Source organism: Carcharhinus amblyrhynchos, unplaced genomic scaffold (assembly GCF_965287045.1).
Source record: "Carcharhinus amblyrhynchos unplaced genomic scaffold, sCarAmb.v2.hapA scaffold_38, whole genome shotgun sequence".
In the NCBI taxonomy this organism is placed as follows: Eukaryota; Metazoa; Chordata; class Chondrichthyes; order Carcharhiniformes; family Carcharhinidae; genus Carcharhinus; species Carcharhinus amblyrhynchos.
Window position 1 is genome coordinate 826,990 of NW_027649779.1, and position 22,179 is coordinate 849,168.

Below are 22,179 nucleotides of genomic sequence, written 5' to 3' on the forward strand. Positions count from 1 at the left end.
ATTGCATTGAACGAAGAATTAATCCTGCAGTCACCTAAAGGAATGAATGCTGAGCAGAGCAGTGGGTGAGGTTCAAATCTTCGTGAAAAAACATCAGTTTCAAATCCACTTTCACTGCTGTTTTGATTGCAAGTCAGGAAATGAAGATTTATTGCTCTCCTCCAATCCGTGACAATAAGTATCAGTTATTTCCCGGCAGCAGGCACCAATCTCAGCCTCGCCTTGTGTCCTGTCCTTTCTCAGGTAAAGACTCGCAGCAAATTCAACAGGAAGCCATATTCTCCCATCTGAGGAGCAGACGAGGTTAAGGACAGTTTAAATGGAGCCAGCTCTTCACTGCAGCTCATTGTGTTTCTGACTGGAGATGAGTTTTGTTTGCTGCACATTTCAGGGCCATCTGATTCGGTGACGATTTCTTCATCGCCCATCCCAACTCCACTGATTTTAACATGTTTCAGCATCAATGCAGTGAAATGACAGGATTATCACATTTCCCCATGTGGTAGTGTGGCCGAGCGGTCTAAGGCGCTGGATTTAGGCTCCAGTCTCTCTTGAGACGTGGGTTCGAATCCCACCACTGCCAGAAAGCAGTTGAAGGCAGGGGGGTGTGTGGTCCCGTTTTTATTTTGACAAACACCCTTGTAAGAACGGGATATTGTGCTTGACTGATGGATCAACAGTTCCGACGCGCCATTGCAAAAAGAAAAACTCACCGACCTCCTCAGAATGCATACAGGGGACAACGTTAGAGTCCCTTCCTTCTCCAGTACCTCCCCAGAGTGGAGAAGCTACGGTATCTTCTTCGGAACCTTCAACATGTAATCGATGAAGACAAATATTTCGTGAAAGCCATCCCCACACCCCCCTACTTGCCTTCAAAACACAGGGCAACCTCAAACAATCCATTATTCACAGAAAACTACCCAGCCTGCAGGAGAACAGCGACAATGACACCACACACCACCACCAGGGCAACTTCTGCAAGATGTGTTGGATCATCAAAATGGATGCCATCATCAAACGTGAGGACAGAATCCACCAGGTAGGCGATATATACACATGTAACTGAGCCACCGGGGTCTACCTCATCCACTGCATGAAAGGGTATTCCGTATCATGGTATATCGCCTAGACCATGCAGACGCTACGACAACAGATGAATGGACACCGCTTCACAGCCGACAAGGCTATTCCATTCCTGTCGGGGAACACTTAAGCAGTCAAGGGCATTCAACCATCGATCTTCGGGTAAGCTTTCTCCAAGGCCGCCTTCAAGACACACCACGACACAGAATCGCTGAACAGATCTGATAGACAAATTCCAAATACAGAGAACGGCTTCAACCGGCATTTTGCGTTCATGAAACACGACTTGTAACCCCCCACCTTTTGGCATGGGCTTGCAAAATCCTCGTAAGTGTCCAGGCTTGAGAGAATTCACACTGCTTTAACCTGTCCTTATCCCCCTCTCCACTTAATCTCACAGTTACTGCTTCTGAGTGAAAACTGCCTCTTCTTCACTGGAGGTAGGAGAGTTCCTGCTTAATTCAATGGAAGTCTTTTCTTGTCACTGAGCACAAGATTTGGACCCAGATCTGCGAGATATTTGTGTCAGTAGAAGGAAAAAATTTTCTCCCATTAACAGCCAAATTTTAACATCAGCATTTTATATCATCAGTGCTTTGTAATCTATCGCTCTCTCATTTTTTGTTCTTTTCATGTGACATTTCCAATTCAGACGTAAAAGAGAAAATATCCTTGGTACTGATTCCGACAGACCGGGAAGTAACGCAGGATTGTTGTACAGCAACGAATCTACATTCCCTGACTGGGAATCGAACCCGGGCCGCGGCGGTGAGAGCGCCGAATCCTAACCACTAGACCACCAGGGAAGCTGATGCAATTGTTTTAAAAGATGAACTTGTGCATGAACCAATTGCTATTTATTTTACTTCAGACTTTTGAATTCACCAAATACAAGTTTATCCTTCACATTGCCATGTTTAGATCACACACAAGTGACTGTTTCAGCCAATGAAAGCAGTGATTCCTGTTAGCTGGAACAGGAAATGGACAGTGAGGTGAAATAGTCCCGCAAACTGCTCATGTGACACTTTCAATTTCCAAAACCCACCAACCTCATCACTGTGGCTCCTGTGAAACTTGGAAGGTAACACACGGCAGGAATTTATCACGGGGGGTAACGGGCACAAGTCATTTACCAAACTGGAAATCAGGGAAAGCGAGTGTCTGACACACGGCATTGAGAGGAGATGGAGTTTACAGATGACAGTACAAAGAAACACAGATATCTCATCTTCCTGATCCAGTTACTGATTACAGGAATGTACACAGTGAGAATTATCCAATTATCCACTGTCACACTCTCCTTCCAGCCTTGAGCACGGAGTTAAGTTTTGAAGTGATTGAAGTTTTGCTCCAGTAATTCAGGGTTTTGTTGAGACCACATTTGGAACAGTGTGTGCAGTTTGGATCCCCGCATTTTAGACAGAATGAAAACAAAATCTGAGGAGGCTGGAATCTGAATCAAAAACAGAAAATGCTGGAAAATCTCAACAGCTTTAATGAGAAACAATAGATAGCATTGAAAAACTGAAAGATTATTTCTCCTGATCCGGGAATCTGAAACACGGGGGCACAATCTCAGGATAAGATGCTGATGATTTAGGACTGAGATGAGGAGAAATTGCTTCACTCAAAGGATGGTGAATCTTGGGAATTCTCTACTCCAGAGGGTTCCGATGTTCCATCATTGAACACATTTCAGTTTGGGTTAGACAGATTTATGATCTATCCAGGAATGAATGGAAACAGGAATATGGAATTGGAAGAAATGCTCAGCCACAAATTTATGTTCCGACTGTATTTTTTTATGTTTAGTGGTGTAATAGAATATATAATATTATATGTGTTGTCTTAGAAATCAATGGTCATTAAATAATGTTGGTAACACCAGATAACAGTACAGCCGGGAACAATTGACAGCTATTTTTTTATTGGCACCCACGGACCCTTTGCCAACAGGCAACTGTTTACTGTGAATGCTGATGGTGAGAAATTAGTAAAATTCCATCCCTGGGTGGTCTCGAATCACCAACCTTTCAGTTAATAGGCGAACGCGCTGACCAATTGCGCCACAGAGACTAAGACAGTGGCGAATAAGTATTTTCTAAACTAGTTTGTCACTGACCACAATTCAATTCCTGAAAACCTATTCCACAACTGCAGCATGACAGCACTGTTTACAACTCTGTACAAGTCTCTTTAGTTCCATTGATCCCGCAGCATAGCTGTAGTGTGTTGGTTATTCCCTTTCTCCTATGAACGGGAAGGTAAAATAAATCCACGTCTCTTCCCACAGGGAGGAATTCAACGGGAGGCAAAGGGAACTGATCACCATTTTTATTATGGGATTGAAACATTCAGGCACATAAATCCGGCCCGTTACAGGAAAGTCCAGTAGACCCGCACTGAGTCTCGATTCCCTCATCTGTCTGATTGGTTTTTCCTGTTTCTTAGTGATGAAAAACGATTTAAAAATATATTCTTCTGTGAAATGTGTGCCATTTCCTCTCGTTCACTTACAATATCACTTGTATCTGTCTTTTTGAGCACACACTACTATCAGATATTTCAGATGGTGATTAACCATATTCGTCGGCATCTAAAAACCCATTAAATCTGTTGTAGACTGAACAAGATGCGGATAAATCCTCGGTGTCAAAATCGACTTCCCTGAGTTTTCGTCAAAATAACGTGTTTATAATTTCACAGAAAGTATTTGAGAGTGATATCAAACCAACGATAACGTGTTTAACATCGAACTTCGGTTCATGTTGAGCAACAAACTGAAATCAAACAGTTTTCTCTTCCACCACACGAGAAAGGTTAATAAATGTTTCTGCCCGGTTTCGAACCGGGGACCTTTCGCGTGTTAGGCGAACGTGATAACCACTACACTACAGAAACAGTTGGGAATGCCTTATAGCGAATCTGCTTGTCTGCAATGTTCAACTACGTTGTGTTGCTGCAGGTTCCGATAGTCAGACTGAGAGCCCATGTCACTGAATTCAGGAAGATAACCGTTACTTTCAATCTGATTGCACAACTTATCCCCAACATTAAAATTTAAAAGCGTTCATCTGGCAAATATCTAAGGGAGCAATGATTTCTGCCCATTCATTAATGCATCATTTTCAACTTTCTTCGAATAATCCCAATCAATTGTACTCAGTGATAAAAACAAATTACTGCGGATGGGAAAAGAGGAAATGCTCCAAAATCTCCCAATGTCTGACAGCACCTGTAAGGAGTGAAAAGGGCGGACGTTTCGAGTCCAGATGACACTTTATCAAACGGAGTTACTCCGATCGAGAATAATGGCTGGTTGTCGATATAAGCTACAGAATTGCCGACATTGAGACTGCAATCCCTGCCCAGAGGATGGGTTGGCACTTTCTAACTGAGGTTCAAATCCCGTCATATTCGCTTCCCGTCATTTCTCATCGTGACTTATTTTTGTTGAAAATTATTCGGAATAAAGCAATGGGTACAGAGATGGTCAATTCATTACAAATCTCTCACATCAGCTACACTGATGGTCCAGTGATCAGGATCGGCGCCGTGACGCGGTTTCGATTCCCAGTCACGGAGTAAATCATTTTTTGTTCAATTCTTCATTTAATGAAAACACGCCTCACAGCGTCTGTGAAGGGAACAACATCTAAATCTTCCAGCTGGATGAACTGGCATCGGAGCTGGAGAAGTCAGAGATGTAACACTAACGATAAACTCTGAAGAACATACATGTCAGATACACAACATACATGTCAGATACACACACAGCACACATGTCAAATCATGTCACTGTCAAGTTGCGTCTTTTAACTTTCTGGTCTCCCCCTCAGACATTTCCCCATTCATCAAAAATCCCCCACCACAAACCCCATCCTGCTCCTCAATCCACTGATAATGCTACTCGTACCGCAAAGAGCAGTTAGCGTTTGGCTCCATAGCTCAGTGGTTAGAGCAGTGGTGTTATAAAAGCAGGGGGCGTGAGTTCAATTCTCGCTGGAGCCTCCACCTGAAGTTTAGCTACTAGAAGCTGTAGGGGAAAGGTATATAGAGTGGAGGGGTAGATCAGCTGCAACTTTGGAAAACAGAAAGATTTTCTTCTTCGTGAAAAAAAAAGAAAGACCAGAACATATTTGACAAGCTGAAAAATATAAATGTTGATATTAAGAATATAATAGATGCGTGTGTACAAGGAATGCTTAAAGTTAGCATGTTGGTGCAGCAGATAATTGGAAGGGAAATTACATGTCGGTCTTCCTTGCCGGCAGACTGGAGTTTAAAAATAACGAGGTGTCTGCAAATGGTCACTCAAAGCATTTGACCTACTTGTTGTTGCTGCCACGTTGAATGAAAAAAAAATCACGTGTTTTTAGTGACCATTTGCATCTGGCGGTTCTGTTCCTGTTTGTGTGGTGTGATGGTGAGCTCTCCGGACTCCAAGTACAGTACTCGGAGTTCAGAACTTGGTGAAAGGTTGTTTTATTTTACAAAACGTATTACGGGTTTTCTGAAGGGAATTTAAGTTTAAATTCTCAGAAAGTGGGAATCTAAACACTGAGGAAGTTTCAGCAAATTCCACCACAATCACATTGCAGATGATGCAGGGAATGACTCTCCTGGCGTCATTGCATCAGCCCCAGGGGACAATTGCTCAAGTGCGAAACGTCACCCATGGAATCAACAGCACTCTGAAGGACAACAATCATCCCCCCCCCCCCCCCCACAAAACACACACACTCTCTATCTCTCTCACACGCACACACACACTTGCTCAGTAATTGCCGGACTCCAGTAGAAGGGTTATTGTGTGATACCAACTGATTCTTTCTTTCAACAAAGAAGGGAAAGAACGGTGGAAAGATGAAAAACACAGATGTTTCAGGCATCTGGCGCTAAAGGCTCAACAAATCGAATTCTAACAACAGCTGAACTGGTTGAGAAATTCTCTGGATTAGCACTTGGTGAGACATTTAAACAAAACGCTGTTCAGGCAATCTGCGTTTGCAAATTAAAGCAAGGATCTGCCGAGATTTGAACTCGGATCAATGGATTCAAAGTTTTAGAGTGCTCACCATTACACCACGGAACCCAACACAAGGCAGGAAGTTGAAAATGGCCGGTAAATATTTGTACCATGTCAACAGCAGGGAGAAATTTCAGTCCCGTTGCACAGTTCATATTTATAAAGCCGTTGCTGGTTCCTCCTGTAAAAATAAGTAGGCTACCTTCCACTGCATTAAATTTCACTGTAACTGACCACATTCAAATAGGAATGTTTGTATTGAACTGACATAAACCTTACTGCAGTAAATCTGCTGAACAACATCAGCTTGTCAGAGCTCTGCTTTCTTCACAGTCCTTGTGAGACTTGCCAGAATTTTCCATTTTCTTTTCCGATTCCAACATCTGCAGCAATTTGCTTTTATTGCTGAGTATAATTGATTGAGATTATTCGAAGGAATATGAGAATGATGCATTAATAAATGGGTAGAAATCATTGCTCCCTTAGATATTTGCGAGACGAGTACTTTTAAATGTTGATATTGGAGATAAGTTGTACAATCAGATTGAAAGTAACGGTTATCTTCCTGAATTCAGTGACATGGGCTCTCAGTCGAACCATCGGAACCTGCAGCAACACAGCGCAGTTGAACATTGCAGACGGGCAGATTCGGTTCAAGCTGTTTCTGTAGTGTAGTGGTTATCACGCTCGCCTCACACGCGAGAAGTCCCCGGTTCCAAACCTGGCAGAAACATTCATCAAGCTTTCTCATGTCGGGTGAGGGAGAATTTCTTGATTTCAGTTTGTTGCTCAACATTATCCGAAACTCGATGTGAAAGACATGTTATCATTGCTCTGACTTCACCCTCAAATGTTTTCTGTGAAATAATATGCACTTATTTTTGACGCACTGACAGGAAAGTTCGATTTTGACACCGAGCATTTATTCCCATCCCATTCAGTCTACAACAGAATTTAATGGGTTTATAGGAGCAGACTAATATGGTTAATCACCGTCTGAAATATCTGATAGTGGTGTGTGCTCAAACATACAAGCGATACTGTAAGTGAACTAGAGGAAATAGCGCACATTTCACAGAAGAATATTTTTAAATCGCTTCTCATCACTAAAAACGGGAAAAGGCATTGGGACAGACGAGGGAATCGAGACTCAGTGTGGATCTACTGCACTTTCCTGTAAAAGTTCGGAATTTATGCGCCTGAATTTTTCACGTCCATAATAAAAAAGGCTCAAGGGTCACTAACAGATAATTCTTGATTTTCCTCCATTTAAATGTATTTGACTTTGTTTAAAAGCTGACGATAGTCATTTTCAAAATTGTGATCTGTATTACCCGGTGATTCGATTGGTTCTGTTGGTCAGTTATATTTTCAATTCAGTGATGTTCACGTTCAGAAATATTCAATTCATAAGGAAGACATATGTGTTAAATAATACATTGATACTAAATATTGAAAGGATTAGTGAGTAACATTGTACAATGAACTTTGATAAATTGTCATCTGGACTCGAAACGTCCTCCCTTTTCACTCATTACAGGGGCTGTCAGACAATGGGAGATTTTGCAGCATTTCTTCTTTTCCCATCTGCAGTAATTTGCTTTTATCACTGAGGACATTTGGTTGAGATTATTCGAAGAAAGATGAAAATGATGCATTAACGAGTGGGCAGAAATCATTGTTCTCTTAGATATTTGGGAGAAGGAAGCTCTTAGCTTGCGGGATAGCCGAAATAGCTCAGTTGGGAGAGCGTTAGACTGAAGATCTAAAGGTCCCTGGTTCAATCCCGGGTTCCGGCAGGATTCCCTTGCTGGTTTTCTGTGTTATCTACTAATTGGCGCTGCATTTTGTCTCGCACTGTCTTCAAACCTCATTTCACACAGGCTGTAACAGACCAAATACCCATCACAATTTCCATCCTACCAGATGTTGTTATACTTCCTCATTGTTGGATTTCACTTCTTTAAAAAAAATTCCTCTATTTCTAAACATTCCCAATGTTAATGAAAGGTAATGGAGGTGAGGGTTTATCTTTGTTTCCTTATGCACACATGCCATGTAACATCCTGAGTTTTTCCAACCTCATCACATTTCAGTGCAGATGTCAGGTCCGCTTTTACATGGCAGTGAAAATATATTCAGCAAAATCCCAGTTGTTACTATACTACACCATTCATTCTGCCAGTTATTACAGCACAGAATTAATTCTCGGCTAATGCCACAATATTTCATATCTCTGTTGTGACTCCACTAGACCCTCTCTCTCCTGATACTGCACCAGAACACGCATTACACACGGCTCCATCTCTGTTATTACATTGCAACCTGCCACGTATGAGGAAAGATTGACAAATATCTCACTCACTGCTGCACCAGTCCACCTCCCTGTTTAGATCGAATAATATCCTGACTCTAATTATTGACCTATTTCATGTTGCAATTATTGCTGTACTTGTCCCTTTCGAAGCTTATATCAATCTAAGGCCTTAAACAGAACTTACTGCAGCAGGCTATAGAACCAATGAAAGAATAAGAAACAGCAACGAAAACGAGCGCTTCACAACATCTGCAATAGCAAAGGAGATCCACGAGATGGCAGTGAAGCAGTGATTTTTGGCACGAACACGAAACAGAGAACGTCTCAGTTATTGCTGCAATAGACTTAGCCTTTGTCTACCCTGAACTGGACACAGATTATATGATACAAAAACATATTTCTGATTATATGACAGTGATTCTGAGTTGATTCTGTACTCAGCAAAATCCCGCTTGTTATTATCTTGCACCAAGTCTCATTTGAAGTTACACCGTGTATTCTGGCAGTTATGACAGCACGAAATTAATTCTTGGCTGATGTCATGACACTCCATATCTCTGTAGCTACTTCACTAAAACCTTTCTCTCCTGAGACTACACCAGGACATGTTACTGATTGCATTATACGAGGCTCTATGCCAGTTATTACATTGCTGGAACCTGCCACGTATGAAGAAACCTCGCCAATATCTCACTCACTGCAGCACCAGTTCACCTCTCTGTTTATACCGAATAATACCCTGTCTCTAATTATTGTTCCATTCCATCATTCATTCATTGCTGAACTTGCCCCTGTCAAATCTTACATCAATCTAAGAGCTTGGCCTGATTTTTTTCTTAATTTATATTATACAATGTTCAGCACCAGACAAAATTATACTAGGCGCGGTGTCAGTTTTATTGCGTTAGACGTTCTTTCCTTTATTTCTGCGCTAAAGCATACCACAGTCCATTTTACACATTATCCTCTCTCAGTTCTTACTTTATTCTGCATTGCCTCACGTTTTAATCCAGCGGGCCACATCTCTGTTTATATCAGACTAGATCATGTCCCTGGTGTTGAAAAAGAAGGTGCCATTTTGCAGGTGTCAGATTGTGGTTCAAGTGGTCTGACGTGGAAATTAAAATAACAAAAGGATCGTGGACAAAGAAAATTGTAAAACCCGCTGTAATCTGTTGGTCTGGTGGTTAGAGTTTGAAGCTTTCCTGCTGTTTAGATTGCAGGTCAGGGAAAGAAGATTTATTGCTCTCCTCCAATCCGTGACAATAAATATCAGTTATTTCTCGGCAGAACGCTCAAATCTCAGTCTCGCCTTGAATCCTGTCCTTTCTCAAGTGAAGATCCTGAGCCAATTCAACAGGAAACCATATTGTTCTTTCTGGGGTCCAGGCGAGGTTAATTCAGTTTAAATAGAGCGGGCTCTTCACTGCAGCTCATTGTGTTTCTGACTGGAGATGAGTTTTGTCTGCTGCACATTTCAGGATCATCTCTCAGTAATCACCGGCAAGAATATTCCCTTCCCGTGGGGAACACTAAAGAAGTCAAGGGCATTAACCACCAAACTTCCGATAAGCATTCTCCAAGGCGGCCTTCAAGACACACGACAACACAGAATCTCTGATCAGAAACTGATAATCCAATTCCATATACATGAGAATGGCCTCAATCGTGATCTTGGGTTCATGTCACACGACTTTTAACCCCCACCATTTTTCCTGGGCTTGCAAAATCCTACAAACTGGCCAGGCGTGAGACAATTCACACTGCTTTAACCTGTCATTATCCCACTCTCCATTCGCATTTACTGCACCCGAAATGAATGATTTCGTAAATCATGATTTTTTTTCCCAACAATAGACAGCAGTTTCATGCTCATCAATGCATTTCTATTCCAATCTTATTTGTTGTATTCAAATTCTGTGACCGTTCTGGTGATTCCCAGATGATGAGCTGGTGGGATTAGACCACTGGACGATCCGCTCACCTAAAACAGATGCTCCAGGTGAGGCTCGAACTCACAACCTCGGCATAGCCCGCTGGCTGTACTGCTGTATAAGTACCGCGCGCTAACCGATTGCGCCACTGGAGCACTGCCCTGTGCTTATTTTTGCCAGGTTATTAAAGGCTCCCGCAGCGTTACCTCCGTTAATAACCGCTATTCGAGGCCACATTTCAGACCGGGAAACAAACCCATCAATGATTCTCTTTTCCCCGGCTCCACAGTGAGTGAGACAGGGAGAAGCAGCAGGATTATATCCCGCAGTCTCCAATCGCCAGCAGAAAGCGGCGACTGCAGCTTCAATCAGCGGGTTACTGCCCATCCCTGGGACACAAGGTCCAACCCCGTTCAAACCTCCCCACACACCGAACACAAGCTCAGCAAAACGCAGATAGATTATATCCCGCTCACTGAACCTTCGAGTAGCATTTACACAACACCCGAGTAATTCACAAACAAAATTCACACCAACTTTCCAAAACTTTTCAGTGATAAATTCCTCCATTTGGTTGAAAAGCTGAGTGTTGTGAATCTGGAAATGAGCACCATGGGATTTGTGTTATCCATTGACTTGTTTCCTACTGTTCTCCCTCAGGTTTGTAATTCCATTTGTGTTGTATATTGAAGCCAATCTTATATCAAAATTAGAAGAAAACAAGGGAAATATTAAATCTTGGAAGAAATCCTGAAGGAAATGGATCACAATATTCGGAAGGAGGTGCAGTTGTGAATGGTATTATTGATGATTGAGTGGAAAGTATTGGATGGTTGGGCTACTGGTGGTCGGTTCCCTTCCCTCCCGTTAAATTCCTCCCTGTGATAAGAGAAATGGATTTATTTTACCTGCCCGTTCATAGGAGAAAGGGAATAACCAACACACTACAGCAGTGCTGCGGGATCAACGGAACTAAAGAGACTTGTATAGAATTGTAAACAGTGCGGTCATGCTGCAGTTCTGGAACAGGTTTTGCAGAAATTGAATTGTGGTCATTGACACACTAGTTTAGAATGTATTTAACGGTGATTGTCTTTGTCTCTGCGGTGCAATTGGTCAGCGCGTTCGGCTATTAACTGAAAGGTTGGTAGTTCGAAACCACCCAGGGACGGAATTTCATTATTTTCTCACCATCAGCATTCATCGGCAAACACTTGCCTGTTGGCAAAGTGTCCGTGGGTGCCAATAAAAAATAGCTCTCAATTGTTCCCGGCTGTACTGTTATCTGGAGTTACCAACATTATTTAATGACAACTGACTTCAAACATATTACATATAACATTATATATACGCTTCCATTATACTATTAAAGAAATACAATTGAAACATGAACTTGTGGCTAAGCATTTGTTCCAATTCCATGTTCCTGCTTCCATTCATTCCTGGATAGATCATAAATCTGTCTAACCCAAACTGAAATGTGTTCAATGATGGAACATCGGAACTTTCTGGAGTAGAGAATTCCGAAGATTCACGAGTCTTTGAGTGAAGCAATTTCTCCTCTTTGCTGTCCTAAATCATCAGCGCCTTATCCTGAGATTGTGTCCCCGTGTTTGAGATTCCCGGATCAGGAGAACTAATGTTTCAGTTTTGTAGTACTATTTATTGATTCTCGTTAAAGATGTTGAGATTTTCCAGCATTTTTATAGGAGGAACCAGTAAGGGCAATGCGAGTATGAATGGGTGTTGGCCATTGAGGGGATTGCTCAACGGGATTTACATTTCTCTCTGCTATTCAAGGTGGCAGAAATATTGAATGAGGATTTTCGGTGTGCCTGTGTGGTTCCGTGGTGTCATGGTGAGCACTCTAGACTCTAAATCCAGTGATCCGAGTTCAAATCTCAGTGGGACCTTGTTTTCACATGCAGATGGTTGATTTGCTGAAGAGTGTTTTGTTTAAAAGTATCACAAAGCACCAATCGAGAGGACAATTTGTCAGCCAGTTCAATTGGTCTGACAATGCACAGACTGATAATCCTCTGGTTCCAGGTGTCTGCAACGTCAATGCTTTTCGTTTTTTTGCTGCTCTTTAATTCCTCTGTTGGAAAATAAAAAGAAGCGGTTTGTGTCGCATAATAGCAATTCGACTCGAGTCTGGCAATTATTGAGCAAGTGTGTGTGTGTGTGTGAGCGTGAGAGAGAGAGAGATAGAGAGTGTGTAGGTGTGTGTGCATGTGTGATGTCCCCGACTTGCCCCAAATTTTATAAATTGCCTCTCCCCCTATAAACTTGCCCTAATCTAGTCCACCTCGATTAAATCACTCCTCAATCTCCTCTCCAATGGACAACAATCCCAGCATCACAAACCAGAAACTTCTGGCTAATTTGAACTTTTCAGAATAAAACTGACTCCGAAGAAATTCCTCCATCTGTTTTAATTGAAATTTGTCAGCTTAAAAAAAAACTCTGTATTTTGCTTCTTAAAATTAAACATGCTTAAAAGAAATTCTTCAACAGATTTCATCAACTTTTTTAGAAAATATTTTCACCATTCTGAAAAATGTAATGTTTCCATTTTTTTTCGAGAAATTTCCAACTTTTAAAAGGTAGGTTAAACTTGCTGACGTAGTTTTCCCAAATACTTTAACGAGAATTTTTCATTTAAAAAAGAAACATTTTTCTTTCAAAAGAAAAGTTTTTTTCATTTTTTTTGTCAACATTGTTTTTTGAAAAGTAAGTAGCTAAGATAAATATCTTCACAGAAGCTGATTGCATTTGGTCAACATTTCCCAGAATTGGTCTAAAATTAATGAAAAAAAATATATTTCATCAACACGAACATGGAGTTTTTAAAGTAAAGTGACATAGCGAGCCAGCCGGGAGTCGAACCTGGAATCTTCTGATCCGTAGTCAGACGCGTTATCCATTGCGCCACTGGCCCACAGCAAAACTGCCTGCAGCACTATTTACATATCCGTCCGAAGCTTCAAAATTGGCGGAAACATGGTCAAAACATATTCAATTTAGTGAGGAAATGTTACATAATTGAAATTTGCTATTCTCACTCACAGTCATTCTACTTTGCCTTGAATTGAGTTAACCTGCTGTGTTGGAATTCGAACCCTGGTTCTCAAAGCGTCATTTGCTTCTCTGTGTTATCAATCCAGCGTCAACAACATGAGTGGAAACCGCACCCCTCCCGCCAGTGAATCCACTATTGAATATTACCTGAACACAGATCTTACAATCATATGACATTGGCTCTTACTTCAGCCTCAAAATACATTCAGGAAAAGACAAAAGTGCTGAAAATTCATGACAACACAGAGCAGGAAAGAAGATAGACCTATTCTGACTCAGCACACATTTTATCAGTTCGTTCAGTGGCTAAAAGAGCAGGTCAGAGGCTGGGAATCCTGCAGGAGTAACTTACCTCCTGACTCCCAAAAAACATCGAACATAGAACAGTACATCACAGTACAGGTCATTCGGCCCACGATGTTGTGCTGAGCTTTGTCCGAACCCATAATCAAGATCAAGATCAAGCTATCCCACTTCCTATCATTCTGAATTGCTCCATGTGCCGACCCAATAACCGCTTGAAAGTTCCTAAAGTGTCTGACTCCACTATCACAGCAGTGAGTCCATTCCACACCTCAAACACTTTCTGAGTAAAGAACATGCCTCGGACATCCTCCTATATGAACCTTATAGCAATGCCCCCGAGTGACAGCTACATCCACTCGAGGAAATAATCCCTGAATCAGTGGAACAGTCCACCATCGACGTGGCATAAGTCAGGAGTGCGATAGAATGTTCCCCACTTGTCTGCATGATGCAGGAATCCACCAAAGGCACCTTAGACAGCACCTTCCAAACACAAGACCACTTCCACTCGGCAGCACCCCCGCACCCCTCCAACACCACACAGACAACAGCATCACCAAGCCTCTCAACATTCTGTGTGTCGGGAATGTTATTTGCCACTTGTCAGCTCCGAACATAAACATAAAGTAGCCGACTGCGGACTTTCGAAATCTGAAATAAAAACAGAAAATACTGGGTGATGTCACTGTCTGTGGAGCGGGAATTAGAACTAACTTGTCCCGTCCAGCATGGGTGTGGGCGCCTGCCATGTGGGTGTCCGAGTGGGCTCTTTCCGTGCTCTTAAGCTCTGCCTTTTTACACAGCCAGTCAGCAGAAAGCCATTTGGTATTTGGTCTGTTGCAGCTTGTGTGAACTGATGTTTGAACACCGTGTGAGGCAAAATGTACTACCAATTAGCACAGAAAACCAGCAAGGTGATTCTGCCGAAACCCGGGATTGAACCAGGGACCTTTAGATCTTCAGTCTAATGCTCTCCCAACTGAGCTATTTCGGCTAGCGGGTAAGCTGCAAACTTTCGTTTCCCAGATATCTAAGAGAGCAATGATTTCTGCCCATTCGTTAATGCATCATTTTCATCTCTCTTCAAATAATCTCAACCAAATGTCCTCAGTGATAAAAGCAAATTACTGCGGATGGGAAAAGAGGAAATGCTCCAAAATCTCACAATGCCTGACAGCACCTGTAAGGAGTGAAAAGGGCGGAGTCCAGATAACACTTCATCAAACGGAATTACACCGATCGAGAAGACAGACAGGAACACAGGCTGAATGGCTGTTTGTCGATATAAGCGACAGAATTGCCAACATTGAGACTGCAATCCCTGCCCAGAGGATGGATTGGGATTTTCTAACTGAGGTTCAAGTCCCGTCATTTTCACCTCCCGTCATTTCTCATCGTGACTTATTTTTGTTGAAAATTATTGGAAATAAAGCAATGGGTACAGAGATGATCAATTCATTACAAATCTCTCACATCAGCAACACTGAAGGTCCAGTGATCAGGATCGGCGCCGTGACGCGGTTTCGATTCCCAGTCACGGAGTGAACCATTTTTTGTTCAATTCTTTATTTAATGAAAACACGCCCCACAGCGTCTGTGAAGGGAACAACATCTAAATCTTCCAGCTGGATGAACTGGCATCGGAGCTGGAGAAGACAGAGATGTTACACTCAGGGTAAACTCTGAAGAACATACATGCCAGATATACAACATACATGTCAGATACACACCCAACACACATGTCAAATCATGTCAAATTCAAGGTGTGTCTTTTAACTTTCTGGTCTCCACCTCAGAAATTTCCACATTCATCAAAAATCCCCCACCACAATCCCCATCCTGCTCCTCAATCCACTGATAATCTTACTAGTACCGGATGGTGGTCGCAGCATTCGGCTCCATAGCTCAGTGGTTGGAGCACTGGTCTTGTAAACCAGGGGTCGTGAGTTCAATTCTCGCTGGAGCCTCTACCCAAAGTTTAGCTAAGACAAACCCTTGGAAAAAGGAAAATAGTGTGAAAGGCGAAACGGAGTCCTCTTATGAGTGGAGGGGCAGATTAAGTGCTAATTTGGAAAGCAAAACGATATTCTTCGTCGTGAAAAGAAATCGAAAGAGCAGAACATATTTGACGAGCTGAGAAATATAAATGTTGATATTAAGAATGGAATAGATGCGTTTGTACAAGGAATGTATAAAGTTAGCATGTAGGTGCAGCAGATATTTGGAAGGGAAATTACGTTTTGTTCTCATTGCCGGCAGACTGGAGTTTAAAAATAACGAGGTGTTTCTGCTGCTACACAGGATTTTGTGGAAACCAGGTTGAATATTCTGTGCAGATGTGACAGTCACATTTAAAAAGGGATATGCTTTGCATTAGAAACGGTAAAGAGAAGGTTCACCAGATTGTTCCCTGGGGTCAGTGAGTTGTCCTGTGATGAAATTCTCTGGAGTTTAGAAGAATAAGCGGTGATCTATTTAAACTTACACAGTTCTGATTCGGTTTGATAGGATGGAGGCTGAGAGATTTTCTTTTTCTCTGCTGGTCGGGAATCTAACCCCCTGCTGCACAGATGAGGGGCTGGTCATTTAGGGCTAAGATAAGGAGAAATTACTTCACTCAAAGGGCAAGAATCTTTGGTATTTTCTGTACCTGACAGTTATGTACGCCCCATCATCGAGCACATTTAAGGTTGGGATAAGCAGGTTTCTGATCTCTTAGGGAATTCAGGGATATGGGAAGCTGGTGGAAAAACTAAGTTGTATCCCAAGATCAGCCATGATGACATTGATTGGTGGAAATCTCGATGGACCGAGTGGTCTGCTCCTCCTCCTATGATTCATGTTAGAATAAAAACAGAAAGGACTGGAATTTCTCAGCAGGGTTTGCAACAAATGTGGAGCAAGACAGAGTTAAGTTTCCGAGTTCAATATGATTCTTTTCAAACCTGTAACTGAGTGTGAATTCTAACAACTAGCACAACATCGAGACTGCAAACACTTCCAGTATCATTTGTAACTGTCTGTTTGAGCACACAATACGCTCAGATATTTCAGATGGTGATTAGTCAGCACCTATAAACCCATTAAATCCCTTTGGAGACTGAACCAGATGTGAATAAACGCTCGGTGTCAAAATCGAACTTTCCTCTCAGTGCACTTTATTTCATAGAAAACATTTGGGGGTGAAATCAGAGCAGTGATAACATGTCTTTAACACCGAGGTTCAGATAATTTTGAGCAACAAACTGAAATCAAGCAATTTTCCCTGACCTGACATGAGAAAGCTTCTGCCCGGTTTCGAACCGAGGCCTTTTCGCGTGTGAGGCGAACGTGATAACCACTACACTACAGAAACAGCTGACAACAGGGTAGAGCAAATCTGCCTGTCTGCAATGTTCAACTACATTGTGTCGCTGCAGGTTCCGATGGTCAGTCTGAGAGCCCATGTCACTGAATTCAGGAAGATAATCGTTACTTTCAATCTGATTCTACAACTTATCCCCAACATCAAAATTTAAAAGCGTTCGTCTGCCAAATATCTAAGTCTGGCAAATATAAGAACATAAGAACATAAGAAATAGGAGCAGGAGTAGGCCATCTAGCCCTTCGAGCCTGCCCCGCCATTCAATAAGATCATGGCTGATCTGTCGTGGCTCAGTTCCACTTTCCCGCCCTCTCCCCATAACCCTTAATCCCCTCTTTTATCAAGAACCCATCAACCCGCTTCTTAAAAATATTTAGCGAGGCAGCCTCCACCACTTCAACGGGCAGAGAATTCCAGAGATTCACCACCCTTTGAGTGAAGAAGTTCCTCCTCAACTCCGTTCTAAACCGCCTCCCCTTTATCTTGAGGCTGTGCCCCCTAGTCCTACTGTCTTTTTTGAGCGGGTAGAGTCTCTCCACCTCTATCCTATCCATCCCATTCATCATCTTATACGTCTCAATGAGATCTCCCCTCATTCTTCTAAACTCTAACGAGTACAAGCCTAGTTTATTCAGCCTCTCCTCATAGCTCAACCCCCTCAACTCCGGTATCAGCCTAGTAAACCTCCTCTGCACTCCCTCCAGGGCCAAAATATCCTTGCGCAGGTGCGGCGCCCAAAACTGCACACAGTATTCCAGCTGCGGCCTCACCAATGCCCTATACAGCTGCAGCAAGACCTCCCTACTTTTATATTCAATCCCCCTCGCTATGAAGGCCAGCAACCCATTCGCCTTCCTGACCACCTGCTGCACCTGCAAGCTGGTTTTTTGCGACTCATGCACAAGGACCCCGAGGTCCCTCTGCACCGTCGCCTGCTGCAGTTTTTCGCCACGTAAGTAATAGTCCTTCCTACCATTCTTCCTACCAAAGTGGACCACCTCACACTTGCCAACATTAAATTCCATTTGCCATTTCCTGGCCCATTCGCCCAGCCTATCTAGATCCTTCTGCAGACTCTCCACACCCTCCGCACAATTTGCCTTTCCCCCAATCTTGGTGTCATCAGCAAATTTCGACACCCTGCACTCGGTTCCCTCCTCCAGATCATCTATATAAATGGTAAATAGCTGAGGCCCCAGCACCGACCCCTGGGGCACCCCACTAGTCACCAACCGCCAATCCGAATAGCACGATAGAGCAGTGATAACATGTCTTTAACACCGAGGTTCAGATAATTTTGAGCAACAAACTGAAATCAATTTATATAAATATCTAAGGGAGTAATGGTTTCTACCCATTCATTAATGCGTCATTTTCATCTTTATTCCAGTAATCATCCGCATTTTATCTCATCAGCGCTTTGTAACCTGTCGCTCTCTTTTTTCTTTGTTCTTTAAATGTGACATTTCCAATTCAGATACTAAAGAGGAAATCCCCCTGATACTGATTCCGACAGAACTGGTGCAGACCGGGAAGTAACACAGGATTGTTGTACAGCAATAAATCTACATTCCCTTACCGGGAATCGAACCTGGGCCACGGCGGTGAGAGCGCCGAATCCTCACCACTAGACCACCAGGGAAACTGACCGAAAGCTTATAAAATATTAATGTATCCATGAGCCACCTGCCTTTTGTCTCGTTTCTTTTTTTTATTCACCAAATACAAGTTTATTCCTTCTCATTGTCATGTTTATATCACACGCAAGTGATATAAACTTGTGGCCACAGTGCAGAATCCAAACTACTGATCCAACAGGGAAGCTGACAGTGACTTTCCCAATCAGCGGATCATCCTCATTTTAGCCATTCTCTTCCCTCTCTTCCGTCACACAATAGGCAGGTTTCTCATTAAAAAAACGTACTCTGCTTGTACATACACTTGACATCTGCCATCGAGCCCATGGTGGTGAAAATGATGACTTTGCACCATTGGAACACCCGGGTTCCGCCATCACCAGCTCAATGTTACCTTGTCTACCATTCCGTGCGTCAAATAAAACATCCTCCAACCTTACGTTCTGCCCCTTTTAAGAACTGACCCCTGATTTCATAATTAGATAATGCACGGTGATCCCATCAGGTTAATTAAAACTTACAAAAATATGAATAATAGAACTTTTCCCTCAGCCTGAAATAATAATGATTTGGAAAAAGAAAATCATACCATGGGATTCGGACGCGATAACTGTCTCACAGTTATTGCTGTAATTGGCTGAACACTTTCCTGGTGTTGAAAAAGAAGGTGCCATTTTGCAGGAGAAAATTGTGGTGCATGTGGTCTGCCGTGGAAATTAAAATAACAACAGGATTGTGGACAAAACAAGTTGTAAAACTCACTGTAATCTGCTGGTCTGGTGGTTAGAGTTTGAAACTTTCACTGCTGTTTTGATTGCAGGTCAGGAAATGAAGATTTATTGCTCTCCTCCAATCCGTGACAACAAATATCAGTTATTTCCCGGCAGAACACACAAATCTCAGTCTCGCCTTGTATCCTGTCCTTCCTCAAGTGAAGACCCTGAGCCAATTCAACAGGAAGCCATGCTGTTTTTTTCTGGGGTCCAGACGGGGTTAAGGACAGTTTAAATGGAGCCGGCCCTTCACTGCAGCTCATTGTGTTTCTGACTGGAGATGGATTTTGTTTGCTACACATTTCAGGATCATCTGATTCGGTTACGATTTCCTCATGGCCCATCCCAACTCCACGGATTCTGATATATTTCATTATTAATACAATGAAATGACATGACTAGGCTGCTTTCCTATGTGGTAGCGTGGCCGAGCGGTCTAAGGCGCTGGATTTAGACTACAGTCTCTTCTTGAGGCGTGGGTTCGAATTCCACCGCTGCAGAATTGGTGCAAGTTTTTGTCCTTGGAGCTGAAATCCAACAGCTCGGGTTGGACGCAGGATTCTGTGCGGTGCCGTTTTTGACAGTTGCCCTTGTAAGAACAGAATATTGTGTTTGACTCATCAATCGTCACTTCCAACACGACACAGGCAAAAAAACACGCACCGACCTCCTCTGAAGGCAAGTCCGGGACCCGGCCTTCAGAATGTTCTTCCTTCCCCAGTGAGTCTCCAGAGTTCAGAAGCTGTGACATCTTCTTCAGAGCCTTCAGTGTACAATGGATGGAGACGAATATCACGGGAAGGCCATCTCCACACCCCTACTCATTACCTTCAAAAAACAGAGCAACAGGAAATTGAGAAACGACGAGCTTAAGGACAGTTTAAATGATGGTGTCCCTTCAGTGCAGCTCATTGTGTTTCTAAAGTGAGATGATTTCTGTTTGTTGCACAGTTCAGGCTGACCTAATTCAGAGAAGGATCAGGCTCAATCCTCTCAATGGCCTTTCCCAACTTCATTACTTCAAACGATTTTCAGTAACATTTCTGTTAAATAATATGATTGTAATACACGTCAATGTGGTTGTGTGGCCGAGCGGTCTAAGGCTCCAATCTCGGTGGAGGTGTGGGTTCGAATCCTAACGCGAGCGAAATGGATTTAAATTTTGATCCTTACTGCTTTTGTAAGATTGAATGCAGGAGTGTGTGCAGTGTCGTTTTCGTCAGGTGATTCTTCTGTGAAATGTGCGCCTTTTCCTCTAGTTCATTTACAGTATTACTTGTATCTGTCTGTTTGAGCACACACTACAATCAGAAATTTCTGATGGTGAATAACCATATTCGTCTGCGCACCTATAAACCCATTAAATTCTGTTGGAGACTGAACGAGATGCGAATAAATGCTCGCTGTCAAAATCGAACTTCCTCGCCAGTGCACCTTATTTCACAGAAAGTATTTGAGGGTGAAATCAGAGAAATGATAACATGTCTTATAACAATGAGTTTCGGATAATGTGCAGCAACAAACTGAAACCAAATAACTTCCCTTCCCCGACATAAGCAAGCTTAATGATTGTTTCTGCCCGGTTTCGAACCGGGGACCTTTCGCGTGTGAGGCGAACGTGATAACCACTACACTACAGAAACCACTGGAAAACTAAAGGAGCAAATCAGCCTGTCTGCAATGTTCAACTACGCTGTGTTGCTGCAGATCCCGATGGTCAGACTGAGAGCCCATGTCATTGAATTCAGGAAGATAACCGTTACTTTCAATCTGATTGTACATCTTATCCCCAACATCAAAATTTAAAAGCGTTCGTCTCGCAAATATCTAAGGGATCAATGATTTCTACCCATTCATTAATGCATCATTTTCATCTTTCTTCGAATAATCTCAGCATTTGTATCATCAGCGCTTTGTAACCTGTCGCTCCCTTTTTTCTTTGTTCTTTAAATGTGACATTTCCAAATCAGATACTAAAGAGGAAATCTCTCTGATACTGATTCCGACAGAACTGGTGCAGACCGGGAAGTAACTCAGGATTGTTGTACGGCAATAAATCTACATTCCCTAACCGGGAATCGAACCCGGGCCGATCAGAGTGAGTTAGGGCTCGAATTGTGCTGAAGTTTAAAATTATAACAAGGAACTATATTTACATATACACAGAACATAACATAGAGGCAGGGTTCGGCTGGATTTCTGAACGGACTAAGGAAAAAAAATGAGCGCCGAGGAATGGAAAATCCAGCGAAAAAGAGACGTGTGTCCAATTATAATGAAATATTATTTGATAATGTCTGGATGATAAAGTAGACAAATCTTTAAATCACTAAAATGTAAGGTTATTCAATAATTAGCGGGTAATCGACATGTTAACTAGCCGGAAGGTAAATATGATTGCAAGTATTAGATTCACTATCCTTCGGCCAAATTTCCCTGTGAATGTTACTGACAGAGATATTAATGCCATAGCTTTACTGATTGTTCCCTTTCCATGGAAACAGGGAAATAAATTTTCCTCAAATATCTTCTCAAACCTGCTGCACTGACCTTGTGATTAAAGTGATACAACACCACCATCTGCTGGCGGACCACAGCGACTGCAGGCGCTTGTGCTTGTGAGTCTGCGAACCGGTAACTGAAATATGA

General features: G+C 42.5%; 12 non-coding genes across 12 annotated transcripts; 4 read left to right on the forward strand and 8 right to left on the reverse strand.

The window, feature by feature from the left end:
* The first annotated feature begins 501 nt into the window (after positions 1 to 501).
* Positions 502 to 583, forward strand: trnal-uag (transfer RNA leucine (anticodon UAG)). The gene has a single exon. It is a non-coding gene; the product is annotated as a tRNA-Leu (tRNA).
* Positions 584 to 1,820: 1,237 nt separating this feature from the next.
* Positions 1,821 to 1,892, reverse strand: trnae-cuc (transfer RNA glutamic acid (anticodon CUC)). The gene has a single exon. It is a non-coding gene; the product is annotated as a tRNA-Glu (tRNA).
* Positions 1,893 to 3,917: 2,025 nt separating this feature from the next.
* Positions 3,918 to 3,990, reverse strand: trnav-aac (transfer RNA valine (anticodon AAC)). The gene has a single exon. It is a non-coding gene; the product is annotated as a tRNA-Val (tRNA).
* Positions 3,991 to 6,778: 2,788 nt separating this feature from the next.
* On the forward strand, positions 6,779 to 6,851 carry trnav-cac (transfer RNA valine (anticodon CAC)). Its single transcript has one exon. It is a non-coding gene; the product is annotated as a tRNA-Val (tRNA).
* Positions 6,852 to 7,844: 993 nt separating this feature from the next.
* trnaf-gaa (transfer RNA phenylalanine (anticodon GAA)) lies at positions 7,845 to 7,917 on the forward strand. Its single transcript has one exon. It is a non-coding gene; the product is annotated as a tRNA-Phe (tRNA).
* Positions 7,918 to 10,429: 2,512 nt separating this feature from the next.
* On the reverse strand, positions 10,430 to 10,524 carry trnai-uau (transfer RNA isoleucine (anticodon UAU)). Its single transcript has 2 exons — positions 10,487 to 10,524; positions 10,430 to 10,465 (listed from the first exon to the last, which is right to left on the reverse strand). It is a non-coding gene; the product is annotated as a tRNA-Ile (tRNA).
* A 2,713-nt stretch (positions 10,525 to 13,237) lies between these two features.
* Positions 13,238 to 13,310, reverse strand: trnar-acg (transfer RNA arginine (anticodon ACG)). Its single transcript has one exon. It is a non-coding gene; the product is annotated as a tRNA-Arg (tRNA).
* Positions 13,311 to 14,677: 1,367 nt separating this feature from the next.
* Positions 14,678 to 14,750, reverse strand: trnaf-gaa (transfer RNA phenylalanine (anticodon GAA)). Its single transcript has one exon. It is a non-coding gene; the product is annotated as a tRNA-Phe (tRNA).
* A 900-nt stretch (positions 14,751 to 15,650) lies between these two features.
* On the forward strand, positions 15,651 to 15,723 carry trnat-ugu (transfer RNA threonine (anticodon UGU)). Its single transcript has one exon. It is a non-coding gene; the product is annotated as a tRNA-Thr (tRNA).
* Positions 15,724 to 17,038: 1,315 nt separating this feature from the next.
* On the reverse strand, positions 17,039 to 17,111 carry trnav-cac (transfer RNA valine (anticodon CAC)). The gene has a single exon. It is a non-coding gene; the product is annotated as a tRNA-Val (tRNA).
* Positions 17,112 to 18,690: 1,579 nt separating this feature from the next.
* On the reverse strand, positions 18,691 to 18,762 carry trnae-cuc (transfer RNA glutamic acid (anticodon CUC)). Its single transcript has one exon. It is a non-coding gene; the product is annotated as a tRNA-Glu (tRNA).
* Positions 18,763 to 21,100: 2,338 nt separating this feature from the next.
* On the reverse strand, positions 21,101 to 21,173 carry trnav-cac (transfer RNA valine (anticodon CAC)). The gene has a single exon. It is a non-coding gene; the product is annotated as a tRNA-Val (tRNA).
* Between the last annotated feature and the right edge of the window lie 1,006 nt (positions 21,174 to 22,179).